The sequence below is a fragment of the Galeopterus variegatus genome, unplaced genomic scaffold (assembly GCF_000696425.1).
Source record: "Galeopterus variegatus unplaced genomic scaffold, G_variegatus-3.0.2 Scaffold628, whole genome shotgun sequence".
Classification (NCBI taxonomy): domain Eukaryota; kingdom Metazoa; phylum Chordata; class Mammalia; order Dermoptera; family Cynocephalidae; genus Galeopterus; species Galeopterus variegatus.
The window spans coordinates 94,422-102,158 of NW_007726739.1; the positions used below are offsets into that span (position 1 = coordinate 94,422).

A 7,737-nucleotide genomic window follows, 5' to 3' on the forward strand; every position below is an offset into this window, starting at 1 on the left:
CTGCCTGACTCGTTTCACTCAGTATTATTCTTTCAAGGTCCATCCATGTTGTTGCAAATGGCAGTATTTCATTCGTTTTTATAGCTGAGTAGTATTCCATTGTGTAGATATACCACATTTTCCGTATCCACTCATCCGATGATGGACATTTGGGCTGATTCCAGCTCTTGGCTATTGTGAAGAGTGATACAATACTATGTTCCTTTTTCTGAAGGCCGAATTCTGAATGAAAGGTGAGAGAAAGTGGTTGGCAGATGGGAACAGAGGTGTGACTCTAACCATCTGTAGGGTGAAGGGAATGAGTCTGGACCAGGAAGAGGCTTATCTTATATTTATCATTGGAAAGAACTGGAAATAAACTACAGGAGAATTGTTTAATCTATGTGATGGAACAATGTACAGATCATAAAGTTGTTCATAATATTATAATATTACACACAAATAAATATACAAATATATCAATGATATATTACATCATATAAATGATGGACATCACTCTGTGAACATAATCACCTAAAGCATAATTTGGGGGGCTTCACAGGCTATGTACCTTATTTTAGGGTAGCTAGGGTTACAGATGCTATTCTTGCTTTTTATAACATCTAATTTTATAAAATTGATATGTTAAACATATGCAATAATGTAGACATTCAGGAATAGACCAGGACAGGGGAAGGCATCCCAAGCACCCATAGGTGGAAGGAGGCACTCATTGGCAAGGGAACTGAGCATCTCTGCATTGCACTGCCAACTGTCTGACAATTTAGAAATTCTCCAAACCAATAATATCTGTACAATGAGTGGAAATGTTCATTGTTAAACTGTCTCATTAGTCTGGGAGGGAAGAGGGGAGAGGGCATGGCAGAGAGAGGAAGTGGTGGATTAACAGGTACAAAGCTATGCTATCTACCCTAAGTGAATCAATGTATAGTATATGCATGTATAGAAACACCCCACAAATATGTACGAATAAATGTTAAAAGAATTAACAAAAATTTAAGTATGTGTGTTATTAAGTGTTTTTACAATAATTTCAAAGCATGAAAAAAAGGAAAACCAGCTTTAAGGTAGGCAGAGGGGTGGTAAGAAAGATGGGGGGAAAAGGAAAACAAAATTTTGAGCAGCCTGGTATATTTCAGTAATTTTCCTAAATGCCTCTGTGAAACAAGGCCACCTCAGTTTATACTGCCTGAAACTAAAACACATATTAGCTTGGCCAAATGCTTGTTTTTACCGTGAATAGCTCCCATATTGTTCAGCCTATCACCTTCTGAATTTCTTAACATTTTTTTCCCTTCTAATGGCCTAAGCCACAATTAGAGGGAACAGTTCCAATGTCAAATTCTTAGCAATTCCCTTATCCTTCCAAATTCTGGGAAAGATCACAGGTCTTTCAAGTATGTGCCCAGCCCTTTTCCTCCCCAGCATCAATAACAATTTGGTCTGTCTCTTAGGGAAAGGCTGCATTTTGCCACACAGCTGATTCACTAAATATTCCAAAACAGATAATCCAACTATCAAACATCCAGTTTCAGAACACTCTTTAACCAGGTGTGGGGGGCACTTCTTTTTTTGCCAGCCTTCCCTCTTTTTTTCTTAAACTCTTATCCCTGCAAGAAGTTGGCAATGGCTGAGGGACACATGACCTGGCAATATCCTAGCAGAGGATATTAAGGTGACAGTTTGCATTGTCTTAAAATCATCAACTAGGTTCATAAAAATACATTAAGCCAACATATAAACCATTGATTATCACAACATGAGTACTATCAGCACTCTGTACTCGCAGGTTCAGCATCTGTGGACTCAACCAACAGCATACATATAGAAAATATTCAGGGAAAAATTAAAATACAACAATAAAACATACCATTGATTATCACAACATGAGTACTATCAGCACTCTGTACTCGCAGGTTCAGCATCTGTGGATTCAACCAACAGCATACATATAGAAAATATTCAGGGAAAAATTAAAATACAACAATAAAACATAATACAAATTCAAAGACAATACAGCATAACAACTACTTACATAGCATTTATGCTGTATTATGTATTACAAGTAATATAAAAATGATTTAAAGTATATAGGAGGATGTGTGTGTAGGTTATATGCAAATACCATGCCATCTTTTATAAGGGACTTTAGCATATGTGAATTTTCATATCCAAGGGGTCTGAGGGTGTCCTGCAATCAATATCCCTGGATACAAAGGAACAACTGCAGTCTCTTTCTAAGAATGTGACAAAACTTAAGCATGGATTCATCTGTGAGCTAGGGCCTAGATGGGGTTATAGAAGGTACTCAATAAAAACTGGTTGGTTGTTGGCTGGCTGACTGGCTAGCTGGCAGGAAGGAAAGAAAGAAGGAAGGAAGAGGGGACACATGAACACACACACACGCGCATACTTACTTAATGCAGAGGGCCTAACAATAAACAGTATTACAATCAAGTTCCATTGTACTTCCACATGAAAAGGCTATCCTTTTCATCATGCTCTTCTGAAATTTCAGGACTCTTGTTCAATGACAGCCATGCTGCTTCTCAAAATCACCAAGCTTGTTCCTGCATGAGGGTCTTTGTAATTGCTATTCCCTCTGCTGGAACATCCTTCCCCAAGAACTCTCTCATTTTATTCAGGTCTATGCTCACATGTGATCTCCTCAGAGTTGCTATTTCTGATCCCACCATCTAAAACAGCAGGCCCCTTCCCACCCTAGCTCCCCATCCCCTTACTCTGCTTGGTTTTTCTTCATAACCCCTATTATATACCATATCTATTTTGCCTATTGTTTATATATTCCAGGGGGAGATGAGTTTGTCACAGTCACCACTGTACCATCAACAACCGAAGAGGTGTGTGAAACAGAATTATATGCTCAATTAATATTTTTTAATGAATGCAGCCAAATAATACCTTGCAAATAATTTTATAAATCTATCGTCTCATCTTCCAGTAAGTTTCATCCACACCATTCTTGATTAGGTGTTCCCCAGTTGTACTATGCACTTAGCACTCTGCTCATGATATTTCCCTTGCTTACAATGTGTTGGACTTGTCCTTGACAATACCGCATCTTTTAACCATCAAGAACCAGCTCATACAGCACTTCCTTTCTAACCTTACTCCATAGAAAAACATTATTGTACTTGTCTGTACTCCCCTGATTCTTAATACATAGCACTACTGTACTATGTAGCATGTTGTATTAGAGTACCTTGTTTATGTGTGTACCTCCTACCTTTTAGCAGAACAAAAGCTTTTTAAGGTATCCATTAGAATGGACTATCATCAGGCTTCACAAATAAAGCCAAACTTCTTTGGACAGGAGAAAAGGAAAAAAGGGGGAAAATTGATTGCCCACAGAATGTGCCAGGCAATATGATTGCTACACATATGATTACTACACATGATCTTATTTTACCCTAAGTACTCTAAAATGCAAATACCATTATTCCCATTTTGAAGGTTATGAAACTGGGTCTCAAGAAAAGTAATTAACCATCCCACAGTCACATAGGAAAACTGAGATTTTAATCTAGAGCTTTCTCTATTCCTAGAGAAAAGGAGTGAGTCCTAATTTCTTTCCTGTGTCACCAGAGAAGTATGATGTGATAGATATAATACACTCAACATTTAGCAAGAAATCCTGGGTTTCTGTTAGTCCTTACAAGCTTTGTAAGCTTACTGGGGTAAACCATATGACCTCTCTCAACAAGTTTCCTCATTTATAAAACAGCAGCTACCATGTGCTCTACCTAAATCACAAATTTATATGGAGACCAAATTCAATACTATGTGAGAAAGTGGTTTGTAAACTCTATAGCTCTATGTTGGCTCACCAGAGATGAAAATCAAGCTTGGGTCCATATTATAGAAGACTATACACTCCTTTGACTCATAATTTCAGAGGCCACTAAAGTTTAGTGTTGTAAGTTTCAATCCCAAACTCAGGGATTCCCTCAGTCACAGTCACGATGTATTTCTAGTTCTTTGAAGACTCCTGCTAATTAAAGCAACCATGAACTACTAATGATTTAATTTCCTTGTCTATTTTTAAAGACTAGACATTTATATAAGTGATTTGTGACAGAATTCCTTGAATTTAAAAGTCACCAATATATAAAATTAATTTCTCAAAATGTTAAAATGTCTATGTAATTACACATAAAAATTATTTTGAAAATGTCTACTACAAGATTAAATATTAGCAGAGGTTTTGTTAAAAAAAAGCCAAAATACAAGTATTTAATGAATAAAATTAATCTGAAATTATTTAACTCAACTCCTTAACCAACTCCATAGCTTCAAAGACAAGTAACAGAGCAGAGTCTAAGTTTGGAGTGTACAGAAAACCACACTAACAATCATCTTCAAACCACCAGTTATTTGAAACAGCTGCAAATATGTTTCCCTAGAAAAACAGACTGGGATGGAGGGCCTTACAAGGTGATAGCAATTTAGTTAACCATTCAAAATAAAATTTCTATTCAACCCATTAAACTCTCAATATTCCCCTTCAGGGGGGAAAACATTCACATGTTAGTTCAGGAGTGTATTTTGTATACTCGAAATAGATATTCTGGTTCTGTAAATGGCAGATGTTCTAATGCTATATGTTTTTAAAAACATTTTAGATCATATGGCTCAAAAACATAAACACAACAAATAAACAAAGCATACAACAGGGCAAGGTCCCATTCTATTCTACACTTATCAAAAATCACCAATATTTTCTTTAACTTTTAGGAGTCATACCTTAAAAGAAACACTGATTACAATGGGGCATGGCCAGAGATAACTGGCCAGATTTTAACTCATCACAAGGGAGAAAATGCCCAAGTTAAAACAGAAAAAATAATGCACATTTGACAGCACAAAATCAGAAAGAACTTTCCACTGCTTCTTTCCCTACAAACACTGTTCTAAAAAGGTAACAGAATAAATGGTTCTTATTAAAACATTAAATGAACACTACTAAAGGCACTATTACTCCCAGTCAGTACTCTGAACAGTAGGGATAAAAAGAGGAAAACTCATAATCTGTCTTCAAAGAGGTCACAATCTATTCTGATTACATACTTTCTGACCATCTAATGTCTGTTTCATTATGAAAGGTGGTAATTCCATCAACAATATTCCTTCCCTGAAACAATCTCAGTGATCCACAGGCAGCCCACTGTATTTTTGAACTAACAAAAACATGGGTTCTGTCTAATTTACCAACAGGGATATTTATTCCAACTGTGTGACTTTGGACCACACCATAATGAGAATGGACTGAACTAGATGATTTCTAGTATTTTATACTCTTGGTATTAATATTCTATTTCTAGCCCGACTCCATCCCAGCCCAGCCGAGTGTGCGCCGATCACAGAGGTGCCCAGCCAGAGAGACCCAAGATCGTGGAGACCACACACCCTGTGGTGCCAGCACATAACCCAGCAGGTAGGCCTTGCTGCCACTGCCCAACTCCATCCCCAGCCCGGCTGAGGGCGTACTGACCAGAGAGGCACCTCCCCAGAGAGGCCCAAGACCCGAGGCGACCATACACCTGAGGCACCAGTGGGCAACTGAGCAGACACTGAGGCAGCTTTGCCAAACTGGCAGCCCCAGCAGCATCCTAGCCAGACGATAGTGTCGAACCAGTGGACCGTGAAATCCCCTGCCACAATGGCTAAACATCAAAGGAAAGAAACCAGAAATACAAAAAATCAAGAAAGTATACTACCAAAGGGTAATAACTCTCAAGCTCTAGATCCTATAGAACGAGAAGCCCTTGAAATGTCTGACAAGGAATTTCGAGTGATAATTCTAAGGAAACTGAATGAGATACAAGAAAACTCAGCTAGACACATGATGAAATGAGGAAAAGGATACAGGACCTGAAAGAAGAAATGTACAAGGAAATCAATGCCCTGAAAAAGAATTTAGCAGAGCTTGCTGAACTGAAGAATTCATTCAGCGAAATAAAAAAAACACAACAGAGAGTTTAACCAGCAGGCTTGCAGAAGTAGAAGAGAGAACTTCTGACCTTGAAGATGGGCTGTTTGAAATAACACAGGCAGACAAAAAAGAAAAAAGAATCAAAGGCATTGAAGATAATCGGAGAGAAATATCAGACAGCCCTAAGCGCTCAAATATCCGAATCATGGGTATTCCAGAAGGGGAGGAAAAAGGAGATTGCATTGAAAACTTATTCAACAGAATAGTGGCAGAAAACTTCCCAGGTATAGGAAAAGTCACAGATCTTCAGATTCAGGAAGCTTAAAGATCCCCAAACGTATTCAACCCAAAAAGATCTTCTCCAAGACATGCTATACTCAAATTGGTAAAACTCAAAGACAAAGAGAGAATCTTAAAAGCTGCAAGAGAGAAGTGTCAAATCACCTATAAGGGAGCCCCAATCAGACTAACATCAGATTTTCATCACAACCCTATAAGCCAGAAAGGAATGGGATGATATATTCAAACTACTAAAAGACAGAGAATGCCAGCCAAGAATACTCTACCCCGCAAGGCTATCATTCCAAAATGAAGGACAAATAGTACATTTCTTAGACAAACAAAAAATGTGGGAGTTTACTACCTCACAACCACCCTTACAAGAAATTCTCAAGGGAGTACTGGGTTTGGTACCTGAAATATAACTATCACTGCCATAAAAACTCAAGAAAAATCAAAACCCACTAGTAAAATTAAAATGCCAACAATGAAGAGAAAAAGGGAAAAAAAAGTTTATCTACAACCCAAGGAACCAACAAATACAGAAGACAAACAGTAAATCAGAAAGAAAGGAACAAAAACAGTTAAGACATCCAAACAAAAATCAATAAAATGCTAGGAGTAAATCAACACTTTTCAATAACAACTCTTAATGTAAAAGGATTAATTTCCCCAATCAAAAGACACAGACTGGCTGACTGGATTAAAAAGGAAGACCCAACTATATGATGCCTTCAAGAGACCCACCTCAACTTTTTATAAAGACTCACATAGACTAAGAGTGAAAGGATGGAAAAAGATTTACCATGCAAACAGAAATAAAAACCAGCTGGAGTAGCTATTCTTATATCTGATAAAATAGACCTTAAACTAAAAACCATAAAAAGAAATAATGAGGGCCACTACATACTGATAAAAGGATTGATCCATCAAGAAGACATAACAATCATAAATATATACGCACCCAAAATCAGAGCAGCAAGGTTTAAAAAGCCAACTCTTTTAGCTTTAAAGAACGAAATAGACTCTAATACCACAATAGCAGGGGATCTGAGCACCACACTATCAATACTGGATAGATCATCTAGGCAAAGAATCAACAGAGAAACACAAGATCTAAACAAAATTCTAGACCAATTGGACTTGGCAGATATCTACAGAACCCAAATAACAAAAATGAGAAATGAAAAAGGTTATATTACAACTGATACATCTGAAATACAAGAAATCATTTGAGACTACTATAAACAACTATATGCCAACAAATTGGAAAATCTGGAGGAAATGGATAAAATTCTGGATACACACAACCTTCCAAAACTGAGCCAAGAAGATGTAGAAAATCTGAACAGATCAATAACAATAAAAGAGAGTGAAGCTGTTCTCAAAAGGCTCCCAACAAAGAAAAGCCCAGGACCAGATGGATTCATAGCAGAATTCTACCAAACATTCAAAGAGGAATTGACAGCAATTCTCTACAAACTATTCCAAAAGATTGAAACAGA

The 7,737-nt window shown here is 37.3% G+C and overlaps 1 pseudogene; it reads right to left on the reverse strand.

Annotated features, from left to right (window-relative positions):
- LOC103588933 overlaps positions 1-7,737 on the reverse strand; it is a 166,938-nt pseudogene that overhangs the window by 69,714 nt on the left and 89,487 nt on the right.